The sequence below is a fragment of the Bactrocera neohumeralis genome, chromosome 3, assembly GCF_024586455.1.
Source record: "Bactrocera neohumeralis isolate Rockhampton chromosome 3, APGP_CSIRO_Bneo_wtdbg2-racon-allhic-juicebox.fasta_v2, whole genome shotgun sequence".
In the NCBI taxonomy this organism is placed as follows: domain Eukaryota; kingdom Metazoa; phylum Arthropoda; class Insecta; order Diptera; family Tephritidae; genus Bactrocera; species Bactrocera neohumeralis.
In genome coordinates, this window is record NC_065920.1 from 41,085,074 (window position 1) to 41,104,059 (window position 18,986).

The following is an 18,986-nucleotide window of genomic DNA, read 5'->3' on the forward strand; positions in this document are numbered from 1 at the left end:
GCGCTCAGAAGCTCACCTAATCGTCACAAGTTTAATATTTACATTTACATGGGCATTGGAAGTGCCGCCACGCTCGCAAGCCTCTTTTGTGCGCGCTCTCCGATTCTCAGATCTTTGAATGACACACCACACCTTCGCTTTAGTTTTGAACGCAGTGCTACGCCAATTCATTTGCGCTAAAAGCACGACCAACAGTTTATTATGCGACTCACTTTATTGCTACCGCTCAGTGCGAGCAGTCTACCAGCTTACCTTCAGTCTAGATGTTAGCATGAAATTAAGTTTACTTTTGTTTTTGAGCTGCTCATTTACCGGAGCGTGCCGCCACAGCCTTATTCACCTACTGCCGGCTAAGCTGATCGTTTACCTGCTATGTAATCGACGTTCCGCTACATGTGATCGGCACTCGCTCTTTCGCTCCATTATTACTTCAATGCGAAGGTAGCACTCGTTCGACGTGGTAACAAGCACGAGGCTTATTGTTGCATGAAAGTTATTTTGATTGTTCCTCCACACGTTTGTGTGTGTATGTACTTAGGTGTATTTAGCTATAGATATCGGTCATTGAACGAAGTTCAGTCACAATTCTGCATTTCTTTTATTATTGAAATATCTTTTGACCAATTCTTCGGAAATCAGGTCATACGAATTGAATGTTTCTGCGGGCACGTTCAGTTTTGGATACACATACATATGGATATAATAAGTAAACGGGTGTGTTTAAAAAATAACGGGAATTTTCATTTCTTATTTAGCCAACATTAATGTTGTCACCTTCAAAATAGTCCCCGTTCGATATCATGCACTTATGCCAGCGCTTCTTCCAATTGACGAAACATCTCTCAAACTTGATCTTTGGAATAAACTTTAGATGTTTCAAGGATTTTCAGCTTCTTGTTAAACGGCAGCTCTTGTTTTTAGACAATAATTCACGTACAGCAACAAACTGTGAGCTTTTAATATTGACGATGGACTTTTCTCACCAGCGAAATTGTATATTATTTCTCCCTTCCGTCTTTTTGTCTTTTGAATTTTGCGGCTATGTATAAAGCGCTACAGAGCTCGTATCTGGCAATACTATACATCTTTGAAAGGTCTTGACATAACCTACAAAACTCCGCTGTGCATGATTACTTTGGATATAGCGTGTAACAGTTATATACGTGTAAACTTGGAGTTCACTAACGCCGAAATTCGTGCTATTTTAAAGTTTTCCTTCGTCAAAGGCAAATGCGCTAGAGAAACGGTCCGTGAGATTAATGGTGTTTTGGGGGGTGGTACTGTATCACTTCGAACTTAGGAGGAATGGTTTCGACGACTCAGAGCGGACACGACGCCATTGATAAGACAGCCGGCGGAAGACCTGTGAGGACGAATACCGATCAAATCATGGAAAACATCGAGTTAGACCGGCATGTAGCTCTCGTGATATCACCCAGAAAATGGGAGCTAGTCACCAAACCATGACGGAACTAGATGGACGGAAGAATTAGTGAAGATGAAGTTAAATTATACAAATGCTATTCTACACCCTAGTTGTGGAATACTACTGAATTACAGTTGTCGGAAAAGTCGTATTTGCTTTGTATACTGTAACAGAGCTTTGCCAGCTTACTTGAACCCCCAAATAAAAAATTGACTTTATATTTTTGGGCAGCACTGTTTGTATTTTTTCTCAACATTGCACTGTGGATCCGCTTGTATGGAACAGCGGCCAAAAATACTTTTCTTGACATAGCGGGTTGAAATTCTTTCCAAAAATAAAGATAAGAAATAATAAAAAAATTTGACAAATCAAACGACTATACCCAATAGCTCCAATAGGAATGATCGAAACAAACTTAATATTTTTTTTTTTTTTAATAAAATTGAAATTATTTTATTTTATCTACATTGCAGTTATATTTTTAGAAAAATGTTGTTTTACTTATACATACATATCATCAAAAATCCAGTATAAAACAAGTAAGGAAGGGCTAAGTTCGGGTGTCACCGAACATTTTATACTCTCGCACGATAATGTGATAATCGAGATTTCATTATCCGTCATTTACATATTTTTCAAATACCGTATTTTTGTAAAGTTTTATTCCGCTATCATCATTGGTTCCTAATGTACATATATATTATACAGAAAAGGCATCAGATGGAATTCAAAATAGCGTTATATTGGAAGAAGGCGTGGTTGTCAACCGATTTCACCCATATTTTGTACATGTCATCAGGGTGTTAAGAAAATATTACATACCGAATTTCATTGATATCGGTCTAGTAGTTCCCGAGATTTGGTTTTCGGTCCATAAGTGGGCGACGCCACGCTCATTTTCAATTTTTAAAAAAAGCCGGTTGCCGGCAAATAGTACCATGGATATGCAGTTATCAGATCTTTAGCTGTGTCCAGCGCGTAGAGTTTAAATTTCTCCGCATTAATTTTATACCCCGATGCCATGGCTTACAATAATGTTGCACATCTATGAATCAAACATTCATCAATTCCTGTGATTTCGGAACTCAAGGCTGCATTAGAAAAGAATTTTCTTGCGATATTTCCATCGTTGGACGATCCTCTACCTCCATCTCTAGGTTTGTCCACTATTATACCCATTTTTTCGCGAAATTCCGTCTGAATTTTGTTTTTTCTCTCCAATACTTTACTTTTCTTCTCTGTGTCTCTTACTTGCCACATTTCGACCTCTAGTTTATATGAGACATGTAAAAAGTATTCAAAGGAGCGTATGTATGAATGCAGTGGAGATAAGCCAAATTCATAAAATGTTGTGCGAACTTCTTAGCGGAAGATTCGCTGATCGCGTTGCACACTTTTCCATCTACCATAGTAAGGTGCAAGCTATGTGTAATAACTATTTTTCTATTAGATGCGGTTAATTGTGTTGGCTTCAAAAGGCTAATTTTTTCCTTAAAATACTTCTCTTCTTTAGTCGATAGTTCGGTTGTCTCTTTCTTGAATTGAAATCTGATCGGTCTACAGTAACGAGTCGATGATAGTCGGGGGTTTTTCCAAATTATTTGATCATCTATTTGTGAAACTAGTTGGAGAGGTACGTATGATGTTACAAATAAGCTTCTATCGTTCAAATCACTGGATGAAAACTTTTGCTTATACTCGCTATGCCCCGTACTTCCGTCAAAGCCCCATTTTCCAATTAAAGTTAGATTGCTAACTGCATTCTGAGGAATAGTTTCAATTAAGTTGGTCTGAAGCTCTATTATACTAGATGCTGTACTGTTAAGTAAGCTCTGCAATTCGACTTCCGCATGATATTCGTCTACAAAAATATTGTCTGGGTATCTACTTTTTTTGAATTTTGTATTTTTTGATAGCTTGGAAACAAATCAAAGGAAATTTTGCTGTTCACAAAATTTCTTATCAGCAAATACTGGTGTTTCGACATAGAGGTCTCCATTAAGAGTGAAATAACTTCAATGGGATCTGCTGGCAGAATCTTTTGATTCTGATGTTCATTGCGTAGAGCAGAAACAGCGGACTCATCTATTTCACTCAGTTGAGCTATACGACGTCGCTTAGTTCTCGTTGAAGAGTCAGCACAATCCAGTTGAGGACGGTCACGATGAGTACTTTCCTCCATCTGCTGCGATTTACACTGCGTGCGTTTTAACAAAATCGATTCCTCTTTATTCAGCCAACCAGATTGGTATTGAAGAACTGAAGATTTTTTGCGTTTATAATTCTTCCAAAAAGTTGAAATTGTTTTACAGATGTTCTCAACTTTTTTCAACAGATCGCTCAACTCTGTAATGTAGCCGTTGTTTTGAATATTCCTCTGCACAACTGAAATCAATTTCGTCAGTTTTTCTGCTTTGGTTCCGTGTTCTGTGCATCATATATTAAAAATATGCAGGCGTGTAAACACACACTTATGGGAAGAACCTACATCAAAAATTATTCAAAGGAAACATAAACAAAATTTAGATATTTATTTACAGTTTTGCAAAAATATACACAGCTACAAAAGACGAAGACAGACCAACACAGCACAATAGACAAAAGGACAACTTAAACGGCCTTAGTATTTTTACGATTATACAGACATCTGCACATTTCTGCAGATAAGTTTAACACATTTAAACCTTAAAAGTAAGACAATGACATACAAACCAATTTCTGGATTTTCTTGAAACACAACTAAAACTTCAACTAAACATAAAAAAGGCGTTCACAAAATACACAAAATAGATACTATCGATAAAATTAGTTTTTCATGAAATACTTTACAAAGATGCTAATTATTAACATCTCGATTTAAAGTTAATATATTCAACTTCAAAATGCATTTTAAATATTCCAATTCCGAGCACTCTAGCAAACGTTTGATCTCTTTGAAGTTCGATTTTAATTTGACAAAATCACTCTGCGCGCATCTGCGTTGCGAAAATGAACACGTGTTCACGCTTTCAATGCTGTTTTTAGAAAGTCCCGTTAGGTTTTCAGAAAAATGCGGTATGGTTTAAAGAAGATTGGACATTTAAGAGACAATTGGTTTACATTTTGTTTCAATCATGTGTGGTTGATTTTTTTGTTTTTGGCCTCTGACGGATCCACTGTGCATTGCTCAAATTTATGACAGAAATTGTAAAATGAAATGTAAAGAAACAGAAAATAGTCACATTCATTAGTATTTAAAATTATTTAGTAGATTTGAATTAATTTTTGCGTTCGTTGTTATTTAAAAGGTTGCAGCGTTTAGGCGCAATTAATACAATTATAAATTTGCGATAATCATCTTAATGAGTCAACAAACAATGGAAATTATCAAACACTTGTTATTATGAGGAGTAATGGGGTATAGTCATGCTTCTGGTTAAGCAGTTACAGTCGTAGGGCTATCCCAATTCCTACTCTTGCGTCCTCCCAGCGCCCTGTAAACTTGAGTTACCCTTGTGTAAGATGCGTTAGGCCAACCCGTGTGGAGGTTGAAGTCAAGGCTAAACGAGAAGAAGCTTCAGCGGTGTCACTCCAATAAATTCAGTTTAAAGGTTCATTGAAGTCTAATTGCAGCGTCAGTTCACCAGACGTGCGGCTGTGAGCGGGCGTCGGTCTTGAAACAAGCAGCTCGCTATATACATATGTTCAGTGTAGGGTTTGGAACCTGCCACGTAGAAATCACTTCCAATGAAAAAGAAACCACAGCCTCGGGTAAAAGACCTCACTTTTGATGACGACCAGAGCAAACTTAATAAAGAATATTATTAAAGGACATGCATCTTGAATGTCCGGTCCATAAATTGGGAAGGTGCGATGGACGTGACAATGATGGAGACGTGTAGATCCTTCTGACATTTACTACAGCGGCCAAATAAGTGAACGCGAATTCAGTGTGGGATTCGTGGTGGGAAAGAGACTCCAACGAAGTTCTTCAACATATCGCTGATTGGCGCCCAAGCCCCGATGAAAGAGAAAGACGATGTGTGTTCAAAGATACCTTTTATGGCAAAGGGGCAAAGGAGGCATGGAAGGAATTTGGTACAACAGTCGCAAAAAGATCGACACGCACTACCTCTTTGTTGATTTTAAAGCCGCCTTCACCGGCACTTTGGACTAAATAGCAAGTGAAAAGTACAGTCCTCTCTTGCCGAACAAAGATCTAACTCTACAAGCCCCTCAACATTGCCGTATGGCTATATGGTGAGGAAGCATGGACAATGACACCATTTAATGTGCCTCTCTTAAGAGTATTCGTACGTAACAGCGAATTCCGCAGACAATGAGCTGTACGATCTCGAGATAGATATAGAGTTATACAAGTATACATATGTGTATTTATTTGATCGCGATGACAAGACAGGTTGAATTCGAGTAACGTGGTCACGACCTCGCCCCTAATAGATTTTATTTAAAAATCTCCGGAGCTGATAAAGCTAAATCAACCAAATACACTTGATTCATATTTTTATCATCATTCCGACAGCAGAAAAATCTATGAAATCAGTAGATAATCGCGCCCAACTCCCATATAACAGTTATGCTGAAAACTGCTAGAAATTTTCCATCTAATTTGTTGCTCAAATTTATCTTAATGTTATGTTATCACGAAAAAATTAACCAAATCGGACAACAAGCACGCCTACTACCCAAATATCACAATTTTAAATTCCACTTTCCAATGTATGAATAAAGGTAAATAATGAGTGTGTCATATTCTCTTAGATATACAAGTATTAGTACAATTTAGAGCGCATCTCTTCCTGATATCAGCTTGATTTGCACCAAAAGCGGATACAAGCAAGTCAAAACTTCAACTGGTCTACTTATACCTCATATATTTTCGAACTTCAGGTTGACTTCATACTGTACTATATATCTGATAAAATTAAGGCAATACTTCTCTTAGCTAATATACCTAATATAAGGATATTCAATCATCCGTTTGACTTAATTTGTCGTGTCCTCTGTAAATGTCAATTATACTCGTATTATTATATCGATATTTCTAAGTATTAATAAAGATTTCGAGATCGAAATTCAAAAAGATGACGGAATTTGAAAGTTGAAGTATAGAAAATTGTTGTAATATAGTATCAAAGATTTAAAATAGGTTCTTAATATGACTTACAAGTTACACTAGAATGGTTTTGTTGCCATGGGTATAAGATCAATCCTTATTTTCATTTCACATCAGAACAGTCAAAAAATATGAACAAAATAGTTTTGTTTTGGAAATTTAGAGTGCAGTAAACTGAGAGAAAAATGTCAAACACATAAGTAATATTTGAATTAATTAGCGTTTCATTCATAATTTTTAGTTAACAAACTCTTTCTAAGGACCAGCAGAAATCTGCCGACATGACGCGATGACATCGGCTTTGATATTTTTTCTTTTTCTCGCTTTTGCTCACTATTATTTCGTTAATTATCTGCAACTTTATAGAGATGATTGCGGGGAATATCTAGCTGGGTACTCATATCTGCTCCTGGAGTCTGAAAAATTGCCAACGTATTTTTCACAATTTATTCATAATATGGTAACTGGGAAATATTTTACTGTCAACACAAAACTATTCCAAGCTTCACTTTCCGGAACAGTCATAACCTTATTTAAATCAACATCAAGCTCAAGAAATATTTCTCCTTTCAACTTTCCTTTACTAAGGCTTTGCAATATAACTAACTCTGTACGTAAACTTTTCGTATATATTTGGTTAGGGGCCTGGACAGGGAGATCACGTGATGTTTATATGCGTGAAAATGGGGCGCAGATACCTAATTGCGGTTGATAGATTAATTTTATTGCTAACAAGGTGATAATTTATCAAAATATGACATATGAGAAACTTAAAAAATAGAAGCACTTTCAACACTTCCACGAATAAATACATAAACAGGGCGTTTGGTGAAGATACATTGTCAAATGTGAAAGTTTTCCATACATGAACTTGATTCCGATCGTTCAGTTTATATGGCAGCCATAGGTTATAGTGTTCCGATATCGGCCGTTCCGACAAATGAGCAGCTTCTTGAAGAGAAATGACGTTTGCAAAATTTAAAAACGATATCTTAAAAACTGAGGGACTAGTTCGTATATATACAGACGGACGGACGGACGGACAGACAGACAGACGGACATGGTTTAATCGACTCTATCCGATGCTTCTTTCTTGGTGTTACAAACATCGTGACAAACTTAATATACCCTGTTCAGGGTATAAAAACAAAAACACAGAAACAAATTTAATAGGGAATGTTTATTATCATTCGAAAGACCATATTCAGGCATTTATTTTCTTAGATTATCTCCTTCAAATTTTGGTCGCGACAACGTCTCAGGTTCTATCCGTTGAGTTCAATTTCCGATGACTCTTTCGAATGGCATGCGTGATGTTTTGCTCCAAGGACTGAATCGAAGCGGGATTGTTTGCATAGACTTCAAACTTTACATATCCTCACAGGAAAAACTCTAAAGGTGTGATATCGGTCTTAGAGGCCCATCGACCAGCCCAAAATAATGAAATTATCTGCTCACAGAACTATTCTCTCTTCGTAGATTGATGCGATGTGTGGAAAGTGGCGCCATCTTGTTGAACCAAATAAATATCGCCAACATCACGAGCTTCAATTTCAGGCATCAAATAGTCGGATATCATAGCGCGATAATGGTCCCCATTTACGGTTGCGTTTTCAACGGCATCATTTTTGAAGAAATATGGACCGATGATTCCACCGGGCCACAAACCACACCAAACCGTTGGTTATTTCTGGATGAAGTGGCAGCTCTTTAATCTCTTCAGGCTGTTTTTCGTCACAAATGCGACAATATTGCTTGTTTACATACCCATTGAGCCAGAAATGGGTATGATCGCTGAAAAAAATTTGATTCGAAAACAATGAATCTTCTTCTTGGAACCTTTCAAGAGCCCATAGAGCGAAGCAATGTCACTTGGATAGGTCGAACGGATTGAGATCTTGCACAAGCTGTATTTTGTACGCTTTTAATTAAAGATCTCGACGTAAAAAGCGCCGAGTCATTCCATACGTCAGTTCGAGTTGCTGCAAACGACGCCGAATCGATTCTCCGTGTTCCTTGTGTATACTTTCAGCTTCACTGCATGCTCGGTGTGGTCTGTGAGGTCGAATATTATCCAATAATGAATGCAGGGTCTCAAGATCGGTGATGGTGTTACGGATAGCACGCTCAGAGGACCGATTATGTTGACCATAAGTTGAGCGAAGCATGCGAAACACATTCTTTACGGAACGTGAATTTTTGTAATAAAGTTGAATGTTTTGTAAACATTATTCATGCCTGATCTGTCAAATCTGCCACATCTACTTGTATTACACGTTATTTAGTAATAATTATTTCATATGGTTTAAAGAAATTTTTATTTTAAAATTTTCTGCAGCTTCATATTCGTACTTCTTTGTTAACTAAATTTGGAAGAAGAGAAGATGAAAACAGTTCACATTAATAAGAAGAAAAATATTATTAACGAAAGACTAAAACTCATTCCACAGATTTTACTGCTTACCAATAAACCGTGTCTCTAAATTATGCATTGCAAGAAAACAATGGAGAGGTGTTAATTGTTTTTCTCAGACAATTAGCCAGCTTGCAGCTGGGGCCGTACACTTTTAATTAACATAGCAGAGTTGACTGCGATAATTAGTGTGTTTTCATGCATTCAGTTCAAGTGCAGTTCAGACATACATACAAACACATACAAAAACACCTATTCGACTGAAATAATTTCTCTTACAACAACAGTTTTTAAGCGTGCAAGTGGATGAGGGTGATTAGGTGTTTTTGAATAAGTTTAAAGAAACTTTAATTGATTTAATTACCCAGAGTTTAAAATATTGTTGAATATGAATAGAGACTCTACTGTCAAAAATATAACCGCTTAATGTCCTTAAGGCAAATGGGCAGTTGTTAACTATTTATGGGCATACAGAGACACCAAAAGGTATATATTCAGAACTGAAAGCTTTTAAAATTTTAAATGGTAGAAAGTATCTATATAACTATACCTTCGTTTGAGGCAAGAAAAAGTTAAAAAGCCAATTATTAAGTAAGACTTAAAATCTTCGATTCGATTATTTAACAGCATTACGAGGAATATTGTTATTTTAATCGTATTTGAAGAGGTCATTGAACAAAGTAAGCGAAGTTGGAGTAGTTTCCATAACTTACGTAGTAGTTTACGAACTTACGTACTATAAGGTCAACCGAAATTGATGATAATAATTTCCCTTTACTCTATCTGAAAAGATTTGAACCGACTTGTACATTTCAACTGTGCGATCAAATCAAATCGATATAAAATTTTTGTTAAAAAATGGGCAGAAATGTTTTGAAGAATCTATCTTACCACAAACGCAAGTACTTGAGTAGTGAATAACCAGAAACTTATTGAATAGAGCTTCCAAAATGTGCTTGAGTCGGAAAACCCAAAATGCGCTGAAGACACTGAAAGCCATCAGGAGCCTATTTGATAATAAAGATGTGTACTCAAATAAGATGTATTTTTTTTCGTGAGTTCGACTCAGCGCCCATGAATTAGTGGTTTACCGAAAGAATACTATTCTCTGAAAGATTTTACTTTAAAGAAAGTATATTTGGCAAAATGTTCGGCCCCAAATATGGTTATCTGTAGCATTAGATTCTAGCATAGCAAAATTCACCAAGCTACCTGGCTGTCTCGGGATCGAAAAATCACCGATCGAATATGTTGTGATAGACGGAAGACACATCTCCAGTGTTTTAGACGTGCGGACGCTCCGATGCCCTAGCATAGACTTTGACTATTATCTTGTTACAGGGAAGATACTCACCCTCCTCTGTGCAGCAAAAAACGCACGTCAACAAGCACAGGGAAGGTTTGTCGTCGGAAAATTGCAATCACAACAGACAGCCGAACGATTTTCTACTCGGCTTGCACTCCTGCTCTCAGAGAACAACAACTCGGTATAAGGAACTGTGGGACGGCATCTCAAACTCCTTACGTTCAGCTGCAACCGAAGCCATTGGTTTTACGGAAAATGCAAAAGAACAGCTGGTGCGACGAGGCCTTAACCACATTTAAATAAAAGTTAAACATAATTTTGAACGAAAATAACATCAATTATAGTCTTATATTGCTCTATATTCTATCTATATAAATAAAAATGAATTGTTGTTCGTTAGTCTGATTAAAACTCGAGAACGGCTGGGCCGATTGAGCTGACTTTGGTATTAAAATGTTTGTCGTAGTCCAGGGTAGGTCTAAACGGTGAGCAAATCAGGAAAAATTACGAGTAAAATAGAGTAAAACGACAATTCCATTTTCCCATATAAAAGTTGACCACTTACTTGCTGTCAAACATTTGACGGTATTTGTACTCTCAGTTCCACTCGAATTGAAGAACGCATTAAAACAAGACTTTTGAATCGACAACATAATATAAACTTTGCTCATAACATCGTGTATTTAAATTTCAATTTCAAATTTCAAAATATATAAATATAATTAATGTGTTGACATGTTTGATGGTGCCAACCTTACAGTGTTACCAACTCTCAAAAATACTTTTATTATAATAACGGGGCATCTCTGCCTGTGCAGGCTCCACATTGCTCATTGCTTACTAGATATAGAATACTACATAGTTTGCCATATATGGTAAGCTAGAAGCTGTCTCTTCAGCAGTTTAACAGCGCAGTTTTCATTTATATGAAAATTTCGAAGAGGCAACATATCCCATTTCCACATATGCCGACGGCATTTTAATTTCGGTAATATGAAAATTAGAAGAGCGAATTAAGACGGTTGTGTTATATTATAAAAATAAAGTACATTTTCAAAATAACATTTAATATTTAGTATAATATTGTTAATTTATTGAAATATTATCCAAATTGGGTTGGGACGTCTTAAATTTAATAAACTTATACAAGCATAAATCAAAATATCATTTCTCATTTTAAATTTTTTATTTTAATTGGTATATAAAAGTTATGCCACAATTATTATATAGTAGTCCAAAAATATAAATTCTTATTTTTTCCAAAAATACATTTGTAAACAAAAGGATATTTATCCTTTTTTTATGTTCCACACAAAAGAACATCAAGAGCTCAAAACGTGCGTTACATCAGCTACCTACCCGACGGCATTTCGCAAATGATAAAATAAATTTTTCAAGAGCTCAAAGCATACGCTACATCATCTCGAACCTACCTACCCTACGCTTTTGCGCAAATGATTATATCATGATAGCAAATGCCCACATACAGATTTGGCAATGGCAATAACAGTTAGTATTCTATAAATTCTATCCTGTCGAGATGCCCTGTAATAAGTGTATCCGAACGTTACATTGTTTTGTCCATAAATTTAGAGACTTTTTGCTGCGCTCCTACTTTAACATCCTTGGTTTTGTCATCTCATGTTAAAAAAAGAAACATTTAATTGGAGAAATATTGAAATACTGCTAAAAGTGATTTTCTTCTCGCTGCTTACAATGCCGAGGAAAAAAAAAGTCGTGTAAATGTGCAACGAGCTACTTTACGCTCCAACCGCACTAATGACCAGCGAGATGCTGATAATGATAACAGTCGTACAAGTATGGGAGAATTACGTTCAAGAGTAAATAACTATCAAGTGGATAGGGGCAGAATGGAACGAGTTCGTGTACATCGATCACAACAGCAGCGAGCACGGGATAACGAATTTAATCGATTCCGCAGACGCAATGCTCCTGTAAATCTCGAACGAGGAGCATTTTCCTACGATCCGGAATTTGATTATAGTGCCGACAAATCTGTGACGATTGGAGAAATGTCAATCATTTGTCAACATTGTAAAGCATTAAAGTACAGTAGTGAACCTGCAGGATTATGTTGTGCTGGTGGCAATGTACAATTGCCTCAGTTGGTTCCACCACCTGAACCGTTACACTCATTAGTTAATGGGATGGAAAGTGAGTCTAAACACTTATTGGCTAACATCCAAAAATATAATAATTGCTTCCAAATGACATCGTTTGGTGCAACGCATATAGTACAAGACGGGTTCATGCCTACTTTCAAGGTAGTATACCATAATTGTTTTAGTGAAATTCTAATTTGTATTTGTATCACAATTAATTTAACCAGTTCTTAAACAATTACAGATACAAGGACAAATTCATCACCTACTGGGGGCAATGCTGCCAGTGCCAGATGCAGATCATAAATTTTTGCAAATTTATTTTATGGCAATCAAGATGTGGAAGTTGATACACGTTGTGGTCATAATCCAACCGTCAAGCGAATCATTGTCCAACAACTGCAAACATTTCTTCACGAGAATAATGAATTAGTGAAGATGTTCAAAATGGCACTGGATCGGATGCCATCAGACAGCCATAATATTGTAATAAGAGCCGACAAAACACCTATAGGCCGTATATATACAGTACATCCTAATAACGATGAATGTTATTATCTTAGATTGTTATTGGTGAATGTTCCTGGTCCGACATATTTTCAACAATTGCGAAGAGTTGATGGACATCTGTGTGCGACTTACCGTGAGGCGTGTCAATTATTACGGTTGCTTGAAAACGATTCGCATTGGGATGATACGCTCAAGGATTCCGTGATATCTTCATCGCCGCATCAAATTCGCACACTGTTTGCGATTAAAATATCGACATGTTTCCCCTCAAATCCGAATGATTTGTGGATGAAATATAGGGATGAGATGTCTGAGGATGTGTTGCATCGCGTGCGTTGTGAAACTTTGAATCCTACATTGGAAATTACGGCAGAGATTTACAATGACACATTGATCATAATAGAAGATATGTGTTTGTTGATGGCAAATAAAGTATTGTCGTGTTTGGGCCTGACAGCACCCAATCGTGCTATGCAAGATGCATTAAACCATGAGTTTAAAAGAGAACTCCAGTACGATACTCAAGCTATGACCGAAGCAGTTCGCACAACTGTTCCGCAATTGAACGAAGAACAAAGGATTGCGTACGATCGTTTAACACAAGCTGTAAACAGTGGGTCTGGGGGGAAAACGTTCCTAATTTCATTGCTATTAGCAAAGATCCGATCGCAAAATGAGGTAGCCCTAGCGTTGGTTTCATCTGGAATAGCAGCAACTTTATTAGAAGGCGGACGAACTGCACATTCAGCCTTAAAATTACCATTAAACATGCATATCAACGAAACGCCAGTTTGCAACATTGCCAAAAATAGCGCTATGGCGAAGACTCTCCAAGTATGCAAATTGATAATTTGGGACGAATGCACAATGGCCCACAAGAGGTCGCTGGAGGCACTAGATAGGACATTAAAAGATTTACGTGATAACCAAAACATTTTTGGGGGAGCTATGATACTGTTGTCAGGTGATTTTCGTCAGACTCTTCCAGTAATTCCTCGATCGACTGTTGCTGACGAAATAAACGCATGTCTAAAATCATCAAATTTGTGGCGGCACGTAAAGACACTACAATTAACTACTAACATGCGAGTGTTTTTGCAACAAGATCAAACTGCGGCTGTGTTTTCGAAGCAGTTGCTGGATATTGGCAATGGTGAGGTCGCAGTTGACAGCTCGACCGGATTAATGACTTTTCCCACAGATTTCTTTCACTTCACAGAATCGAAAAAGGAGCTTATTCAGCGTGTTTTTCCGGACATTAAACAACAATATAATAACCACGATTGGCTAAGTGAACGAGCAATATTGGCAGCAAAAAACAAAGATGTCGATGATCTCAATGCTACCATTCAGAATTTCCTTCCAGGAGAGTTGTTTACGTACAAATCAGTTGACAGGGCCACAAACCAGTAGTCAACTATCCTACAGAATTTTTAAATTCATTGGACTTGAAATTTGAAATTAAAAGTAGGGTCAGTTGTCATCATGCTGCGTAATATTAATCAACCTCGACTTTGCAATGGAACGAGATTTATTGTGAAGAAACTCATGAATAACATCATCGAAGCTAAAATAATCAAAGGAAAATACAAAGGAGAGGATGTCTTAATCCCACGAATACCTATGATTCCAACGGATTTGCCATTTGATTTTAAGAGGTTGCAATTTCCCGTGCGTCTGGCGTTTGTGATGACCATAAATAAATCGCAAGGCCAATCGTGGCAAGTTTGCGGAATAAACTTAGAGTTTCCCTGTTTCGCACATGGACAATTATACGTTGCGTGTTCGCGTGGCGGAAAACCAACATCCTTATTTATTTACGCACCGCAAAAAAAAAACTAAAAATATTATCTACCAGAAAACACTATATTAATTAACTGTATATGATCATAATTGTGTTGTATTTAATTTAAGCAAAGATTTGTTTATCATGTTCACAGTCCAGAAACGAGCACATCCAAGAAAATTTTAAATTTTTGTAAATGAAGTGTATAAATATAAATAAATGACTTAATATGTATATAATATGTGCATTTGGATCCTTAATGTCAACGTGTATTAGTAGCTCTTTATTTCCATCAACTTGGCTCCATCTACTTGGGAACCACTTGGCTCGCCAGGACATGATAATATGGTGGAAGTACTAGGCGACTCGGACAAATCTGATTCGATCAGAACATTATCAATGTTGAGCTGCTGGCTGTCTTCAATAACATCAATATCTACCAGAACATTCTTGATGTTGGGCTTTTGGCTGTCTTCAATAACTTGAATGTCCTGTATGTCTTCGGCCGATAAATTTAATTCACAGAATGTCTCCTCAGATGATGAAGATGGCATTGTAGAAACGTGTTTTGGTTTAGATAGCAGCTTTTGCTTTAATATATATTTTTGTACTTTTGCCCTGTTCACGCGTATTATTCGTTCTACATTCTTACCACACTTGGTACAAAATCTGAAGGTAACAGCGATTATGTTGTAGCATTTGTCGCATCTTAATAATAATTTAATACAATCTGGACAGTTATTATTTTTTTTCTGCCGTTCCATCCACTTTTTACAAAACGGACAATGCATTTTAAGGAGTTGAGGGATATATAGCTTCACTGTAACTATATTATAGTTGTTTGAATTCTTTATTTTCTCGATGACAGATGTAGTTCTTCTTCTTTTCCTAACCATGGCCATCGTCAAAAAAAAAAAAAAAACGACAGATGTAGTTTGATAGTTATAGTGTAAATATTTGTCAGTATTCACTCAAAAAAAATTGTCTATGGTAAAATGTCACTTGAAATGTTAACGTCTCTTTGCTGTGCATCTATACTATTATTCTTTAATATTCCTAAAAATCTAAAAGCAGCAAATTTCAATAAAATTAAAAAAGTATTGTGTCGTGTGTTTGTGACTTACTAAATATGCCTCCAATAATTAGGCGGTGCGAAGTTCGCCGGGTCAGCTAGTAGTATAATATATATATATATCACACATTGGCAGCACACGTGGACAAGCATGATATACACTAAAGATCCCATCTGGAAATAATGAAAGCACATTACTATCCGCGACACGCACCCAAATACACGCATCTTTAAATATAAAGTTGTTATTCCTCTGGCAACTCTACTTTTCCGATGTTAATCTTTACGTATAAACTCGCTCATTCAAAAATCCTTTTGTAAAGCTGACGCCGTCCTGCTTTCAAGTACACAAATGTATATTAATATGTAAGTAAATTCATGGGCTCATTCGAAGTTGATATTCGACATTTAAAGCGAATTTAATGAAAAATATGTTCAATACTTTTAACGGCTTGAGGAAAATCAGCATAAATGAGCTCGCATAACGGAGTTTTTTGTGGCTATTGTGTCGCGGCGGTACTTGACAACTTAATGAAGTTCACTTCATTATTAAGAGAGCTATAAAGAAAATTATGAACAAAGCAAAGAAATTTTTTGTTACCAGAAAATTTAGTACGAAAATACGCTTAAAGTCACAACTATTGAAATATCAGCCTACATAAATATCTATTTATGGACAATAAGCTTTAAAAGTACTTCAAAACATTTATGAATATGAAGAAAGCTTATAAAACATGAAAATCGAACAAATTTATCGGGTGATTTTTTTGAGGTTAGGATTTTCATGCATACCAGAAAATTAAATACGAAAATACGCTTAAAGTTCACTCATTTCTGGTTGAATGGCTACGTAAATAAGCAAAATTGCTGATTGAAATATCAAAAATGCACATAAAAATTGGACCGTATTTATGGACAACGTTACGGTGAATGGCGATCGCTATCGTTCGATGCTAACAAACTTTTTGTTACCAAAAATGGAAGAACTGAACTTGGTTGACATGTGGTTTCAACAAGATGGCGCTACATGCCACACAGCTCGCGATTCTATGGCCATTTTGAGGGAAAACTTCGGAGAACAATTCATCTCAAGAAATGGACCCGTAAGTTGGCCACCAAGATCATGCGATTTAACGCCTTTAGACTATTTTTTGTGGGGCTACGTCAAGTCTAAAGTCTACAGAAATAAGCCAGCAACTATTCCAGCTTTGGAAGACAACATTTCCGAAGAAATTCGGGCTATTCCGGCCGAAATGCTCGAAAAAGTTGCCCAAAATTGGACTTTCGAATGGACCACCTAAGACGCAGCCGCGGTCAACATTTAAATGAAATTATCTTCAAAAGTAAATGTCATGAACCAATCTAACGTTTCAAATAAAGAACCGATGAGATTTTGCAAATTTTATGCGTTTTTTTTTTAAAAGTTATCAAGCCTTACGACCTTTGCTTTCTCCTACTCTTTAACCGTCGATTATAAATTATTTGGAGATTTGCGGAAATCTGAACTTAGTGTATGACAAAAACCTAACAGTTCTTACAAAAATATATAAATATAATATTATATTGTACCAAATGAGGTTTCAGACAAGGCGACTCCCTTTCGCGTGACTTCTTCAACTCTTGGAGAAAATAACTCCCGCTTAACAGAGAATCATAATTTCGTCTATTTTGGAACCAGCATCAACATAAACAACAACGTCAGCCTCGAAATCCAACACAGAATATCTCTTACCAATAGCTGCTACTTTGAATTAAGTAGGCAATTGAGAAGTAAAGTCTTCTCTCGGCGAACAAAAACGAAACTCTATAAGTCATTTATTACTCCCGTCCTGCTATATGGTGCAGAGGCATGGACGATGACAACATCTGATGAGTCGGCCTTTGGAGTTTTCGAGAAAAGGGTTCTGCGAAAGATCTATGGTCCTTTGCGCGTTGGTCACGGTGAATATCGCATTCGATGGAGCTGATGTGATATACGACGACATTGATATAGTTCAGCGAAACAAGAGAGAGCGGCTGCACTGGTTAGGTCATGTCGTACGTTTAGACGAAAACACTCCAGCTCTGAAAGTATTCGACGCAATACCCGCCTGGGGAAGCAGAGGAAGACCTCCACTCCCTTGTAGCGACCAGGTGGAGAAGAACCTGACTTCGCTTGGAATCTCCATGTAGCGAAAAGAAGAAACGACTGGCGCGCTGTTGTTAACTAGGCTATAATCGCGTAAGCGGTGTCTACGCCAATAAAGAAAAAGAAGATATTCTCTCTCTAACTCATTCACGCAGTGTGGTTCTTCCGAAAATATCGACCGATCTGGGAAAGGCATCAAAGAAGAAGAGAACTTGCGAAGAGTACTACAGGGCCTCAGTGTAAAATCTTCTGCTGGATACAATCGGCGAAGATTTGAAGACACGTTTTTCTAAAAAAGTATTGGATGATTTCCTGCTTCCAGAAAAAGTATGCGCTTTAAAAATTCTTAAAGACAGATTGATTGGCTTGACGTTCCTGCACACGCATCATTATCTTGAATTCACTGCAGAAGAAGTTGTCGAAAGATGCTCAAAATTTGTCCCACATCGCTTTGTTTTTAAAATTTTTATTTTTATTGAATTTTTTTTTATTTATTGAAATTGAAATGAATTTTTGATGTCTCATGCCCAGCTCTTGACCGATGCTACGGCTGCTTCTACGCCGGTCTCTTTCGACCAATTCAGCGATTTTATCGCAATTTTCGACGACAGGCCTTCCGGAGCGTGGCGCATCTTCGACCACCTCTACACCAGAACGAAAACGTTGAAACCGTTGTGCGGTGGAAATGGAAACTGTATCGGGTCCATAAACTGCACAAATTTTATTGGCGGCTTGAGATGCATTTTTGCCTTTATAGTAGTAGTACTGTAAAATATGCCGTATTTTCTCTTTATTTTGCTCCATGTTTGCGACGCTATACCCCACGAACGACTTAAACAAAACGACAGTCAATCAAACACGTGTTAGCGCGTGAAATGAGCTTTCTAAAAAGGTATAGAATGACCCGATGCGACGAATAAAACTAGAACTACGCGCTTTCAGCGCCAACAAGCGAAAAGACCGCAAGACTTTTTTGACAACCTATTACATTGCAATAAAGTATGCACGTCTACGATGTATAATAAGTTCTTTGAATTTAGTAGGATTTGATATGTATTAGGAGGTCGATTTTAAAACTTTCCATCATGATATTAAAGTGTATAAAG

The 18,986-nt window shown here is 36.9% G+C and overlaps 1 long non-coding RNA gene across 1 annotated transcript in view; it reads left to right on the forward strand.

The window, feature by feature from the left end:
* LOC126752734 (uncharacterized) overlaps positions 1-18,986 on the forward strand; it is a 343,225-nt gene that overhangs the window by 98,767 nt on the left and 225,472 nt on the right. The window lies entirely within an intron of this gene.